This window comes from Carcharhinus amblyrhynchos, unplaced genomic scaffold (genome assembly GCF_965287045.1).
Source record: "Carcharhinus amblyrhynchos unplaced genomic scaffold, sCarAmb.v2.hapA scaffold_45, whole genome shotgun sequence".
Classification (NCBI taxonomy): domain Eukaryota; kingdom Metazoa; phylum Chordata; class Chondrichthyes; order Carcharhiniformes; family Carcharhinidae; genus Carcharhinus; species Carcharhinus amblyrhynchos.
In genome coordinates, this window is record NW_027649786.1 from 2003192 (window position 1) to 2020008 (window position 16817).

Sequence of the window (16817 nt, forward strand, 5' to 3'; positions counted from 1 at the left end):
TCCTTTGATCGATTTGTTGCTGTTTGTTGTCAGAAGGAGAAATGAAAATATTGAACCAAGAAAACTGCAGCTGTGGTTCCAGCAACAACCAGTATTCTGCTGTGTCTGAGAAACATTCCCATCTAATTTGCAATAGAAACCAGAGGGATAATCGACAATGTACCATTTCTCTGCCAAGTAAAAGCAATCGATTTTACTGAGCCCGTGTGGGTGAGATTTAACTGGCTTGATACGATTTTGAGCCCATTGCTCCCTTTCACTTTAATTTTGTTGCTCAATTTCCTGACGGTCAGATATATTTTACAGTCGAGTCTATAAGAGACTGAGAGGAAAGAGCAATGGAGAAAATCATTACTGAGTCAGGATCCCAGTGTCTTTCCTGACACTGATGCTCGGCTCTCTGCTGGATGGATTTTTTTACCCTGATCTATTTCTGGTTTAAATATAGGAATAACATTCATTGGCCACAGGATCTCTGGCAGAATTTGAGTGTTAAATTTTTTTTACAATCACTTTTCTGTATTTTTATGTGATTCCAACCCAACCTCAAGTTTTATCCAGTCTTTGATTATTTTATCAAATTTCGAACTGTACTGACCTGAAATGGTCTGATGAATTTATTCAATTATTATTCAATAGTTCAATTCCTCTCCTCATGAATCTTTCTCCCGTCTCTAGTCTCCCAATCCTTATTCACTGGTTCATTCTGCTCCAACTGTCCCACGACACACACAACTTCTTTCTAACTGAGCTCAGAGCTGTGCTCCACTTGTCCATTTGTCAGTTTGCCCCTCTCTAGTCAGAATTCTAGTAAAGCCGAGTTGAGTTAGCCTCTACTTTCTACTTTTATTGCAGCAAAACATTTCATAAGTCACACATACAGGCAGAGTCAACATGGTTTTATTGGTCTTTAATGCAAGGAGATGGAGTATAAAAAACCCATTTAGAATTGGTCTGGTTTCTTCCATTCTCTCCACTGGTGGAAAGGAATAGGGGCTCTAATATATGGAATAGATACAAGAAATTCATTTAAAAATTACTTTTCAGTAAAACCTACAGCAAGCTGCATTTTCTAAGAGTGAAAGCTGACTGAGCAGATACATGGTGAACTCCCTTCACATCAATGTGACATTGCTAATAAAGATTACACACATCTACAAGTCACTGTCCTTAGGGTCGTCACAATGTCAACTCTCACTAAAATACAATGTTAGCTGGGAGAAATAAAACCACAATCAGGTAAAGGAACACGAGGCCCCAAGTCTTATTGTCTCATTGGACGCGATATGTTGACCAAACAGTTTGACCAACATGACCATAACACAGCCCGAGTTTTTCAAAAATAAATTCAGAAAAACAGAAATTGGATGGTCAACTTAATTATAATAGGAGGGTTTTCTCACCTGATATGGGGTAATGAGTTGGGTGGTCTATTATTTAGAGAATGATCATCTTCCACATCGCCTTTTAATTATACAACACCAAAAACTCATTGTAAATATCTCCAGAAAATTTGAATGATCAGATTTGTTAGGGGAGAGTGTGATAGCGATCAGCTCCCTTTGAGATCCATCCTAACAAGTCTCACACTCTCGGGGATCAGGGAAAAATTACTCTGATATTTGATGGATGTTCAATTCCTCTTTTAGAATCTAATATTTGTATTAAGTAAGAGTTTACATTTGGGATTCTCTGATCGATATTAGAATTAACTATCTATTCGGAATATTATTTAAGTGTTGCAATTTACATTCTCTGTATAATCACTCTGTTACAGGCTTTTTCATAATATTAAATTTATCTGTTTACTTAAAATTTAAACTGTCTCATTTAATCTTTTGTATCAAACACTCCTCGATCCCACCTCCTATTCCCTTTGGGAGAAAATAATTTCTGAGGAGTTCTCCTCCAGATCCTTACAATATCCGGGAAATTACAATCGAGCTAAGAATGCAGTTGGATTTTAGGCTATTGGGTGGAAGGTAACATTCTGGACTGACTTTCTTCCTTTGGGTGTAGAGATAGCTCGACACTGTGGACCCAAATTACACGTCCTGGAGTTTGCTTCCCTCTGACTGAAGTTGAGAAAGTGAGTTTCACAATGAGCCGGATCCGACTGGCTTCCTGTAAAAGTTACGATTGTAAAAACACCACAGGAGTTCCAGGATTCAGACCCAGCGACAGTGAAGGAACAGCGATATATTTCCATGTTACCTCAATGTTCCATGTTACCACCATGAGATAAACTCCACACACAGGACTCACTCAAAGGGTGGTGAATCTCTGGAATTCTCTGCCCGTTGAAGTGGTGGAGGCTACCTCGCTAAATATTTTTAAGACGCGGGTTGATGGGTTTTTGATAAGAGAAGGGATTAAGGGTTATGGGGAGAGGGCGGGAATGTGGAACTGAGCCACGACAGATCAGCCATGATCTTATTGAATGGCGGGGCAGGCTCGAAGGGCTAGATGGCCTACTCCTGCTCATATTTCTTATGTTCTTATGTAGGACTACACCCCAACTGGTCTACATTAATCACTGTACAGAAAATACAGAAACAATTAGATGGTCAAAAAGTGATTGGACATCAAGAGGGTAAATAATACATTGCCTTACGGACACACACTGCATACTTCTCTTCCCAAAGGTCTGAAGTCTGAATCTGCTGTCAATCTCTCTGCTCCTGTTAATATTGAGTGTGGTTGTAGAAGCGAATGCAGCCTCTGCCTAATGTGATAGTGGGGTGGGACTGGAACCTGACTTCCATTCCCATTGCAGTTCAGTGAGAAACTACATCAGCCGACACATCCCAACCTGCTCAACATACTTACCTTCATTCAATGTCTTGATGGTGTGTGGGTAGAACAACGATTAACAGTTATCAGTGATATTGGCAGCTCCCAGGAAACTTTGGGAATTCCTTGATGATGAGGGAATGAGGGAATCCACTGTCTCACTGGCAATGGTCTCAAAATCATCATGTGGGTATGCCGGCGTTGGACTGGCGTAAACACAGTAAAAAGTCTGACAACACCAGGTTTTAGTCCAACCTATTTATTTGATAATATTCTCACAAGCTTTCGAGGGGTTACCCTCTTCGTCAGGTGAATGGAGAGTTCTGGCCTCAGACAGAGCATATAAAGCACAGACAGTTTAGAGATTACTGATTAAAATGCGAATCCTTACACCTAACCTGCTGTTCAAGACCTGAAGTGGCTGACAATGTGAGTGGTAGGAGCACTGATCACAGTTTAAAGAGATGTGTATTGTCTCCAGACAGTACAGTAAGTGAGGTTTTGCAAACCCAGGCAAGTCACGGGGGTTACAGATAGTGCGACATGAACCCAAGATCCCTGTTGAGACCGTCCTCATGTGTGCGGAACTTGGCTATCAGTCTCTGCTCAGCGACTCTGCGCTGTCGTGTGTTGTGAAGGCCGCCTTGGAGAATGCTTACCCGAAGGTCAGAGGCTGAATGCCCGTGACCACTGAAGTGTTCGCCAACAGGAAGGGAACAGTCTTGCCTGGTGACTGTCGAGCGATGTTCATTCATCCGTTGTCGTAGCGTCTGCATGGTCTCCCCAATGTACCATGCTTCGGGACATCCTTTCTTGCAACGTATCAGGTAGACAATGTTGGCCGAGTTGCAAGAGTATTTACCATGTACCTGGTGGATGGTATTCTCACGTGTGATGATGGTATCCATGTCGATGATCCGGCATGTCTTGCAGAGGTTGCTGTGACAGGGTTGTGTGGTATTGTGGTCACTGTTCTCCTGAAGGCTGGGTAGTTTGCTGCGAACAATGGTCTGTTTGAGGTTGTGTGGTTGTCTGAAAGCAAGAAGTGGGGGTGTGGGGATGGCCCTGGCGAGATGTTCGTCTTCATCAATGATATGTTGAAGACTCCGGAGAAGATGTCCAGTACTTCCCCGGAGCGGAGAAGCTACGACATCTTCTCCGGAGTCTTCAACATATCATTGATGAAGACGAACATCTCGCCAGGGCTATCCCCACACCCCCACTTCTTGCTTTCAGACAACCACACAACCTCAAACAGACCATTGTTCGCAGCAAACTACCCAGCCTTCAGGAGAACAGTGACCACAATACCACACAACCCTGTCACAGCAACCTCTGCAAGACATGCCGGATCATCGACATGGATACCATCATCACACGTGAGAATACCATCCACCAGGTACATGGTAAATACTCTTGCAACTCGGCCAACATTGTCTACCTGATACGTTGCAAGAAAGGATGTCCCGAAGCATGGTACATTGGGGAGACCATGCAGACGCTACGACAACGGATGAATGAACATCGCTCGACAGTCACCAGGCAAGACTGTTCCCTTCCTGTTGGCGAACACTTCAGTGGTCACGGGCATTCAGCCTCTGACCTTCGGGTAAGCATTCTCCAAGGCGGCCTTCACGACACACGACAGCGCAGAGTCGCTGAACAGAGACTGATAGCCAAGTTCCGCACACATGAGGACGGTCTCAACAGGGATCTTGGGTTCATGTCGCACTATCTGTAACCCCCGTGACTTGCCTGGGTTTGCAAAACCTCACTTACTGTACTGTCTGGAGACAATACACATCTCTTTAAACTGTGATCAGTGCTCCTACCACTCACATTGTCAGCCACTTCAGGTCTTGAACAGCAGGTTAGGTGTAAGGATTCGCATTTTAATCAGTAATCTCTAAACTGTCTGTGCTTTATATGCTCTGTCTGAGGCCAGAACTCTCCATTCACCTGACGAAGAGGGTAACCCCTCGAAAGCTTGTGAGAATATTATCAAATAAATAGGTTGGACTAAAACCTGGTGTTGTCAGACTTTTTACTCTACTCAAAATCATCCCCAGAGCCACCAAGTCACCACACTCCATGTCATCAACCCTTGTGACCCACCGACTCACCACATAGAGTGAGTGAGTTGATTGGACTCTCCCGGCAGCCTTGCTTCAAAGAACAAAGAAAATTACAGCACAGGGACAGGCCCTTCGCCCCTCCAAGCCTGCACCGACCATCCTGCCCGACTGAACAAAACCCCCTACCCTTCCAGGGACCGTATCCCTCTATTCCCATCCTATTCATGTAGTTGTCAACACGCTTCTTAGAAGTCACAACTGTATCCGTTTCCATTACCTCCCCCAGCATTGAGTTCCAGACACCCATTACCCTCTGTGTAAAAAATCTGCCTCGTATGTCTCCTTTAAAACTTGCCCCTTGCACCTTAAGCCTGTGCCCCCTAGTAATTGATTCTTCACCCTGGGAAAAAGTTTCTGACTATCCACTCTGTCCCTGCCTCTCATAATCTTGTAGACTTCTATCCAGTCACCCCTCAACCTCTGTCGTTCCAGTGAAAACAAACTAAGTTTCTTCAACCTCTCCTCATAGCTAATGCCCTCCATACCAGGGCAACATTCTGGTAAATCTTTTCTGTATTCTCTCGAAAGCCTCCACATCCTTCTGATACTGTGGCGACCAGAATTGAACACGATATTCCAAGTGTAGCCTAACTAAAGTTCTATAAAGCTGCAACGTGGCTTGCCAATTTTGAAACTTAATACCCCGGCCGATGAAGGCAAGCATGCCGTATGCCTTCTTGACTACCTTCTCCATCTGCATTGCCACTTTCAGTGACCTGTGTATCTGTACACCCAGATCCCTCTGCCTATCAATACTCTTAAGGGTTCTGCCAAGTCCTCATCGACCCTTTCTGGCACCTCTTCAAACAACTCCAGCAAATTAGTTAAATGGATGTCAGCACAGTGGCACTGCTGCCTCACAGCGTCAGTGACCCAGGTTCAATTCTGGCCTTGGGTGACTGTGTGGAGTTTGAATATTCTCTCTGTGTCAGCGTACGTTTCCTCCGGGTGCTCCTGTTTCCTCCCATCTGCTTAGAAGTAGTTCTAATACATAAGTGTTGAAGCAGATACTAAAATCTGTTGACAGTCTGCCTTAGAACCAAGTTCCAGAACCAGAGTCCAAACCCAAGAACCCAATCTCAGAACATGGTGACAAGCTCAGAACAGGGGGTGTCAATGGCAAAGGCAGCATTTGTTGCCCATCCCTAATATCTACACAGACTAATGGAGCCATTCACTGACACAAACTGTAATGCACCCTTCACTAGTTATTGTAAGTTAGTAAACCAGTTACAGAATCAGCTTCCCGTAAAGAAACAACGGTGTTCCAGCACCACCAGGTGGCCGAAGTCAGTAATGCAGGAAAAATAAATCTGTGGAGTCCCGATCTCAGGCAGCAGGAGGCGGTGTTGCTCCATGTAAAATAGGATGTTTATGTTAAAAGTGTTTTTATTGATTTACCCTAATAAACATCAATACAAAGAAAACCTTGGAGAAATATAATCAGATAGGACTGACTAAAATCCTGACATCGCCTTTCAGGCAGGAAATCAAATTGTGTGAACGAATTGAATATTGAAATCAATTTGAGGTCCTGAATAACGGAAAGATTCTGAGAAATTACTGGGTTAAAAATAAATCCACAGACAGTTTGTGGCTTTAGATTTACTATTTTGTTGACAAGTAATGTTGTTGCATCAGGTCAACTGTATTTATACAATCAAACAATTTCATCTGTTATAATGAAAGCAAAATTCTGCTGATGGTGGAAATCGTCTGAAAAAGATTCATATTCCACTCGAGATGTTAACTCTGTTTTTCTCTCTCCACAGACGGGACCGACTGAGCATTTTTCCAGCACTTTTGGTATTAATTTGATCTGAGGGTGAATTGAACAAAGAAACATGTTGTTGCAGTTTCGCCGCAAGCCATTAGGTGGAGCAGTTGCATGGGTTTTAAAAATCGAATTTGATTGCTGCAATACCATTCTGAGCCAGGGGGAGGTGGTGTTGCTCTGTCTGATTTCACTTTCATTCTCACATTCTAACTATCCACCAGTCCCCCAGTTATTAATCCAGGAGAACTTTCTTATCTTCTCTGTACTCGGAAAACAGCCCCAGATTTTTGAATTCACCTCTTGACACACAGCAAGATCCCAAACTGGGGAATTTCACTCTCCCAACCTGGGCTTTTTTGAACATTGTCCAGACTGGCAGTGTGGAATTTCCCGATAGGGACTCGGTGTGTGACAGGAACATGGAATTGGGAAGTCCAGGCTCATGTTTATTTTCCCTCCTTTCTTTCTGATCTAATTCTCTTTCAGTTGTGAAGAAAGGTGCTGCTGAACTGTCTGATCAGCCGAGTCTTTCAGCATTTTGTGTTTTTGGGATTGCTGCCAGTACCAGGTATCCAGCAGCAGGAGGCGACATTGCACCGTTAAACTTTACTGATGTTTGAACAGCTCGACAGCACCATCTTCTGGCTGAAATCGGCACTACAATGAACTGCAAGGGAAAGTTCAACACTCTGGGCTGAATGGTCACTGTGATCACTGCTCACAAAACAGGCGTTGGAGTCAAGTGTGGGAGCAGAGTGAGAAATGGAAACGGGGAAGAAATCCCAGCTACAGACTGGGAAACAGGGGAAGAGATGGAGGATGGGACTGGGTGGTTTGACTGACTGAAGCAGGGAGTAAATGAAGGAAGGAGAGACACAAGATATTTAATTTATTTTGTTCTTCAAACTTGTGTGTTTTAACCTCTAATAGCGAATGAAGACACTAAATCGACTTTGAATGTTTAAACACAACTTTCTTTATTCTGGTCTCTAACACAGGCTCATCCAGACTCGAAATGTTCGCTCTAACTCTCTCCACAGATCTGTCAGACCCACTGAGATTTTCCAGCATTTTTCTGTTTTTGTTTCTTTATTTTTTAGCTACTTAGAAACGAGTCAATACCTGCAATGCATAAATACTCTCTATCCGTTGCTGAAATTGAGGCTGATTTCCACTTGCATACGAAACCTGGCCAGGATTTTGCCAGGTAACTATCAGTCTTCTTCTTCCAGATGTTATTGTTTTCTGTGAATGTTGGTCCAGATTTTGCCTGAACACAAGCTCTTTGTTAGCATTCCTATACCTCAATGGGTCTTTGGCCGCCAGCCAATGAATTGATCAAAAACTGTTCGATGAGGCCAATCAGATAGACCCAGCACAGAGGGTCAGGACCCACCAGACCCCATCATGTTTATGCCTTACTGCATGTAGCCCACATTCCAGTGCCCAGATAAGGAGACACTGGCTCCCCGCCTTCAGCTCTTTCTTTGGAATAAGTCTCAGGCCAGCTTGGCCACAGGAAATCCGAGCGTGCTTACAACATGGACCAAAAACCTGCTTTGCTTGATTGAAGTTGAATCTCTGAAAGTTATTCGGCTACAGTCCTTCCTCTTGATCCCTGAAGCCACAGGCAAAATGGATCACTTACCCATGACCAAATCAACATGGAAGTGAAAATCAAACTGCAAGACAATCAAATAAATTCATTCAAATTACACAATATCAGTGTTATATCACATACATCACTTAATATATTTCATAAAGCATTCCTGTTTACACCACCATAACTCTGCATTTAACTGTTTGGTTACCTCCGTCTTCCATTTAATAACCCATATTGTTACCACAATTAAATACAACAAGGTGGAAAGATTATTAATTGTTGAAGGCCTTTTAATTTGTACCCTTCAAATAACCAGACCAAATCACAGAGTTCAAATCAAGGTTGAGGACTGGTTCCAAATCTCGAATCTTTAGTTTCAGACCTAACCTCATCTATCAGATCTCTGGAAAGATTCTCACCCTTCATCCACCCTTTGACTGAGGCCCCAGTGGTCTTAGTTAACCCTTCAGTTACCTGATTCAATGTTTTTATGAGTCCATCACCCTGTAGGTCTGTGGCAGTGAGTGCATTCTCGGTTCCATAGCCTCCAACTGTCATCCCTTTCCGTGGCAACCCAGGAGGAATAGCCATTCAGTTCAGACAGTTGTACTGAATTAAATACCGAGTTTGCACTCCCAAACAATCCCCCAAAATCACCCAGTACATCTCATATCTGTGATTCAGGAGCAATTCTGTAAGTATTGTTGGTTACCCCCAGAGACACCATTGTCACATCATGTAATAAAGTTTTAGCTTTCCCAGTCCTAACTAACCCATCAGGGGGAGGCTCGACCATGTTTGGACATTGGGTAGGTTTTTGATATCCACAAGGATTAAGCTGGTAATACCTAATATCTCTACAATCAAGTCTTATATATTACTTGTTAACATAATTCTTGACAATGTTGGCCAGGCTCTGTGACATTGAATAAATATCTCCACAAATCCAGTATTTGAATCATATTATATCCTTTTAATACCTAAATTACCCTCTGAGTCTATCTCAACTGATCATCCCAACTCACAGGGTTTGATGAATATGCTCCCCTTAAGCCCTTTTCAAAACTCCATCCTAAGAGGGTGAACACTATACTCCTGTCTCATCCTTTTTTAACCCATCCACCCCCGGGTCAGCAATTCGAATTGACATGCCTGGTTTTCCTCAGGGTACAAAAACCTCATGCTCTGTCAGTTCCTCCCCATGATGGCTCGATTACTTGTGTTCGATGATTGGTGGGGGTGGCTTGATGCAATATCCAGATATTGAGTTTCTTTATCCAGCCCTGCATTGCTTCCACCCTCTATGATTTGTTAAAGCGGAGGAATCTCTCATGGGGAATTCTTCCACCCACCTGGTAAATTGATCTATAATTACTAGGCAAGATCACTTCCCTTTTGATGAGGGTAGCGGAACCCGTAAACTCAATCTGTATCTGATCCCAAGGTCCTCTGGGACGAGGCTGGTGATCGAGTTTAATTTTTATTGCCTTTGCAAGGTTGTACTGGGGACACAAAGTGCATTGCTGGCAAAATTGTGCAGTTTCCCCTCCTATTCCCTTCCAATACCACATACTCCACAGAGAAACCAATTTCAAAACAATTGAAATAAAATCTATTATATCCAATCTAATATATTAATCGAATATATTATAAATCTAATATATTATATCCATTAAATCTAATATATTGTCCTGTCTGGTGGTAAATCCCCATTCAGAGTCTTCTGATGCTTCTTGGGGCAACCACTTTCCCCTTCTTTCCTCCACACTCCTTCACTATCTGGTGTTGCCCCCATTCTTTCCACTCTTGTCTCATTATTATTCTCAATCACTTCTTTCTCTTCTCTCACCCTTGGGTTGGGCAATCTGTGCAACAAGACAATCCTCCCTTTTTGTAAACTCCAGCTTCATCTTCACATGATTTGTGTTCAATTCCATTAATATTAACTGGAATGTGGTCTCTTGATGCTCCTTTCTCCCTGACACTCCCCACCTGCAGATCACCTCACTCAATATCATTCAAAATAACAACATGCATGGACTTCAAATATTCATGATGTGGGTATGCTGGCGTTGGACTGGGGTAAACACAGTAAAAAGTCTGACAACACCAGGTTTTAGTCCAACCGATTTATTTGATAATAGACTCACAAGCTTTCGAAGGGATTCCCTCTTCGTCAGGTGAATGGAGAGTTCTGGCCTCAGACAGAGCGTATAAAGCACAGACAGTTTAGAGATTACTGATTAGAATGCAAATCTTTACACCTAACCTGCTATTCAAGTCCTGTATAGCAGGTTAGGTGTAAAGATTTGCATTCTAATCAGTAATCTCTAAACTGTCTATGCTTTATATGCTCTGTCTGAGGCCAGAACTCTCCATTCACCTGACGAAGAGGGAAACCTCGAAAGCTTGTGCGTTTACTATCAAATAAATCGGTTGGACTAAAACCTGGTGTTGTCAGACTTTTTACTTCAAATATTCTCCAGCCCTCCATTTATCTGTATCCATCTGATGGATATTCCTTGCCAAGTTTATTAACTAATAGGCCCTTAATTGTTCCTGTCCAAATTATTTATCCTTTCAGAATAATTTTGTTCCTTGTTCATTTTTGACAGGTACTGATTCATTTAATTCTGCCCCAATTGTTTTGGAATTGGTTTCTCTATGGAATGTGTGTCAGTGCCTTGATCACTTTGGCCCCATTAACCATTTCATGTCATGTTGTTTGTCAAGTAGTGTGCATGTCTGAGACCTGCTCTTAAGTATATAGATACAAGAACTTCCAAACCCTTGAATGGGTTTATTTTGGACTGGTTTCCTGCAAATTAGTTACTTAGTACGTAACTCATCTGCACACTTATGCAGTATCTCAATATCATACCAACACCTTCCTGACTCTCAGGTGATCTTGTCGAAGTCTTTCCTCATCTCTGCAAATATGGTCCGGATACCTCAGGTATTGGTCAGAGTATCAAATTCTGTTCTCTTAAAAAACATAGACAAGGACACAAATATCATCAGGAGAAGGCTACCAATTTACTAGCCAATTTATACTTTCCTTTCGCTGGAATACACATCAGTGCCAGATCAAAATGTTCCATGGAATTGAATTGCACTCAATCTCCCAACACCCATTTGCTGTTTAATTTCCGATCTCTATCTTCTACCTTAATCCTATCCAGTTTGCTTCACAACATTTTAAAAACAGAAATCAAACATTCCTATTTGATTCCAAGCAGTTACCATTTTGATTCCGTTTTGTCTTAAAGAGCATCATTTTTAAGTTTGCTTGTTAACAGTGTATATGTCAGAATTCTCCCAAATTCAAACAGTGTTGTTGCCTTTCAAATGTCCATTAATACCTATCTTGTGTCATCTTCAAAAAAATCTTTGTTCCGACACCCATAGATACCACATAAAGTGTGTATGTTTTCTTAAAATAACTTTAAATGTTTTTTTAATCACCAGTTAGTCTCATTATCCATCAAGTAAATCCCACCTTTAATTCCGTCCAACCTGTTCAACTGTTGCTAATCCTGTCCTTGGCTTTCCAATCACTCCACTGTAACCTGTCGACAAACAGGGTCACATCAGCTCCCCTATGAGCCTGTTCACTTCCTCACATCTCATCTGCACACCACACACATGGTCCTTCAATGTTCATCTATCCCACTGGGTTATTTTCCTCATCTCTGACTATAGTAATCCGCCTATTTGCTGGCAGGAGCAGGCTTTCCTCTTGAGTCTGCCTCACATCCGACACGGTTTTCAACCTTCCCATATTCAGAATTTGTACCAGAGTGTGTTCTGTGTGCAAAGTTACTTCCCCCAACATTGAGCAAATTGGTTTGCCAACTCTGACTGCCCGTGCTGAATAATCCAGGGGCTTGAAAACATCTGGTTAACCCCTGTGGCACCTGCTGATTGTTTATTTGAATAGTATGCTACGGGTCGCTTTTGGTCTCCACGCTGCTGGGTTACTACAGCAGTGTAGTAATTCCCATTGTTGTGACAATATATGTGGAATGGTGAGTCAGGTCTGGTAATCCCAGAGCTGGGGATGTTGCTAGACATTGTTTAATAGAAGTGAATGTAAACCTTGCACTCCCCCACACATTCTGTCTTCTGTAACTCCTGACCAGATGCCCTCCCCAACTTTTTTCCAGATTTGAAATCGGGCTGATGATTGGTACAATATTGGAACTCTAAAATTAAAATCTCAAATATCTTGAAGCTGCTGCAAATCTTGTTCCATTTGGAGTTCGCTGCCACAGAAAATCCATCCTGCTTGGAGCAGAATGGGTTCATTCATATTTGATCATTCAAAACCTTAAAATCTTTGCCATCTTCCTGTTGTGACTATCAGTCCCATCGTTAATGCTTATATGCAGCTCACCTTGTTAACGGCACTCAGCTGCAGCCACTTTGGGTGAATCACGTACACGGACAGTCCATGCCAGCGAGAATCACACGGAGGCTCTTCCATTCCACTAAATGAGGAAAGATTGCAGTGCAGGGCGTGCCGAAAAAACCAGAGCAAATAACTTCCGTTTTCTCACCACTAAGGCATTTAGAACATTTTTGGTAAGTTTCTACCCATCCTGCTGAACATTTTCATTTTGCACTCATCAGGACAACACAAGAATGTCACAAATACTCGCCTTTTTTGAATTTTAGAAAATACTGTAACCTCCCTGGTGTATTCTCCATGGCAATGCCTCAAACAATCAGAGCGTCTTTGCCAACCAATCAGCAAAACTTTCTCTTTTGCAGCACAAATTGTTGTTCCCTTTTGAAATTTGGTATTCTTGCATTTATCCTGATGAGTGCAAGATGAAAAGTTTTGATAGCATGTCTCTTTATTCAGCAGTGTTCATGTATGTATTTCTTCGAATCCTGGCCTGGTAATATCAAATAAAAATCGACACTTTGAGCTCATAACACAATAAAATGTGACTGATTGCGTTTATTAATTTCAGTTTAAGGTTGTGCACCCAGATTTGGAAATAATTTTGAATTACATTTAATGATTCAGAGTCTTAGGCCAGTCTTGTGTGGAGGATTCACTGTCACTCTCCTCCAAAGAGTGATATTTCAGAAAGACAGTGGTGAAGGATAGAACTGGAGCCAATCTTCAAACACTTTTATCTGCATTTATTTACAGAATTTTACATTAAAAGCATGTGCCTCCGAACCCAACAATGACAGTTTCAGTCTGCATCTATTTATTCCTCTTTTGAACAAATCTAAACAATGAAGTGTCCCATTTGAACAAATTTGATCAAAGCACCAAAACTTTAAATTATTTTACCTGGACTGATGTTGCACTGAGACACCACCCTTCCACATCTCTCCCACAGTCCCAACATGCTTTCTCTCCAACACTTCCTGCACTTCTACCTCCACACTCCCTCCCCACCTCCACCCCCCACTCCGCAGCATTGGTCATGGAAGGCCTCAAGCGTACCGGTGGATAGGTGTGCACCTCATCCTTGAGGGACACCCAGGTGTAGCTGTGGAAGAGAGGCAGACAGTTACACCAAATGATCCCATTGACTGCTCACTGCCTGGACCTGTTAATGGTCACCTTTACCAGGCCCAGGAACAGACCAATAAGGAGATCCTCTGCCCGCTCTCCTCAGCACTGTGTGCTCAAAGATCAGGAGAGTGGGGCTGAAGTGCAGCCAGAAATTGAGCAGCAGCCCCTTCAGATAATGGAAGAGGAGCTGGAATCTCTCACACTCGATAGAAATATTAAACACAGACTCCTCCAGGTTACAGAAATTACAGGCAGCCTGGGAATCACTTGATTTCACTCTCCATTGCACGGGACTGCCGTGTGTAACACCCTTCACCCCAACATTGAGGAGAATTGTTTGATAGAGCAGACGCAGCACGGCTTCGTTCAGGGGAAGTCGTGTCTGACGAATTTATGGGAATTCTATGAGGATGTGTCGAGTGCGGTGGATAGAGAGGAAACGGTGGATGTGGTGTTTCTCGATTTTCAGAAGGCGTTTGATAAGGTGCCGCACAAAAGGTTGTTACACAAGGTGAGGGGGCATGGAGTTGGGGGTAGGGTGTTAGCGTGGATAGGGGGTTGGCTGTCAAATAGGAGGCAGAGAGTGGGGGTCAATGGGTGCTATTCGGATTGGCGGTTGGTGACTAGTGGAGTGCCCCAGGGATCGGTGCTGGGGCCTCAGCTATTTACCATTTACATAGATGATCTGGAGGAGGGAACCGAGTGTAAGGTGTCGAAATTTGCTGATGACACAAAGATTGGTGGAACGGCAAATTGTGCGGAGGGTGTGGAAAGTCTGCAGAAGGATCTCGATAGGCTGAGCGAGTGGGCGAGGACCTGGCAGATGGAATACAATGTTGGCAAGTGTGAGGTTATCCACTTTGGTAGGAATAATGGTAGGAAGGACTACTACTTACAGGGCGAAAAGCTGCAGCATGCGACGGTGCAGAGGGACCTCGGGGTCCTTGTGCATGAGTCGCAAAAACCCAGCCTACAAGTGCAGCAGGTGGTCAGGAAGGTGAATGGGATGCTGGCCTTCATAGCGAGGGGGATTGAATATAAAAGTAGGGAGGTCTTGCTGCAGCTGTATAGGGCATTGGTGAGGCCACAGCTGGAGTACTGTGTGCAGTTTTGGGTGCCGTACTTACGCAAGGATATTTTGGCCTTGGAGGGAGTGCAGAGGAGGTTCACTAGGCTGATACCGGAATTGAGGGGGTTGAGCTATGAGGAGAGGCTGAATAAATTGGGCTTGTACTCGTTAGAGTTTAGAAGGATGAGGGGAGATCTCATTGAGACGTATAAGATGATGAAAGGGATGGATAGAATAGAGGCGGAGAGGTTCTTCCCACTCAGAAAGGACAACAGGACTGGAGGGCACAGCCTCAATATAAAGGGGGGGGCAGTTTAGAACGGAGTTGAGGAGGAACTTCTTCACTCAAAGGGTGGTGAATCTCTGGAATTCTCTGCCCGTTGAAGTGGTTGAGGCTTCCTCGCTAAATATATTTAAGCCGCGGGTAGATAGGTTTTTGGTAGGCAAGGGGATTAAGGGTTATGGGGAGAAAGCGGGAAAGTGGAACTGAGCCATTTCAGATCAGCCATAATCTTGTTGAATGGCGGGGCAGGCTCGAAGGGCTAGGTGGCCTACTCCTGCTCCTATTTCTTATGTTCTTAAATCCCCGATGGGCAGAAGGAGGATCTCTCAAGGGTCCCACTGGGAGACTCTGCCTCCTCCGGACCACAGGACAGAATGTCACAGAGTGTCTGGATGGGCAATGAGATCGAGGGAGTGGAAGCTGTGCAAGAGCAGCCCGTACAGGAAACCCCTCCGGGCAGAGTGGAATGGCAGAGAGGGGATTTACCCTCAATCAGACACTCCGGAACCATGGACAGGAGCTGGATTAGCCAACAAAATGGGCCCTGAATCTGATGTCCACAATATTGATGATCCACCGTCAAACTCTTTCTCCTGATCCAGGTGGGATTGGTCAGGGTGGATCCTGTGGGTCAGCACGGTGCCCAGGTGAGCAGACATGGTCCTGACAAAGATCTTGTAGTCTGTGCTGAGGGAGACTGGGCACCACTTCATAAACAGGGGGAGATCGCCCCTCTTGGGCAAGAGGACAATAATGGAGAGGAACATTTCTCCGGTCACAAGATTTTCCCTCAGGACCCATGTGTAGTCTCCCTGCCCACCCCCCAGGACATCCCAGAACCTGCTCTATGGTCAGCTTGTCCAGCCCCGGGGACTTGCCCCTCGAGAGCCGGTCAGGGACACTGGTCAGCTCAGTCAGGCTAAGGGGGACCCTCTGCACTGACCTTCAACAGATCCTCCCACAAACCTCTGTCAGCATCATCACTGGACAGATCCAGAGAGAAGAGAGCTCGGGAGTGGGCTGGGGCCTCAACACTGATACTCTCCAATTCAAGACCAGGGATCCGTCATTGTGCAGCAGCCCCAGGAGCTGCTTACAGAGTCGCTGCCTTTTTTCCAGTGAGTAGAAGATGGGGAGACAAGATCCAGGTTCTGAAGGAACCAGATCTGTGATCTCACAAACACATCACAGAATTCGATAACCTGCTGCGCTCTCAGAGCGCCGTTCTTCTCTCCGTACACCTTCCACGGGGCCAGATCCTTGTTGTGGGGCTTCTAGGATGCTTTGCTCGTTAATGTCGTTATAATCACCATTCCCCTTAAATAGCCAGACAAAGTCACAGAATGGTTCAAAATGATTTATTGAAGACTACAGCAATTGGACCCTCTTTAGACGATAAAGGCGAGACAGAGTTCAGAATTTAGAAATACACAAGCAGTTATAGTTTCAAATTTGATTACAAGTAATTAACATCGACCAATCAATGTACAGGAGTTATCTCTATCCACTCACAGTTACAGATTAAGGTTACATCATTCATAAGATACAGATATTTAAACAAATCACAATCACATTACGCTTGCTTAATTGTAATATCCAATCAGAGTTAAGTTTCGAT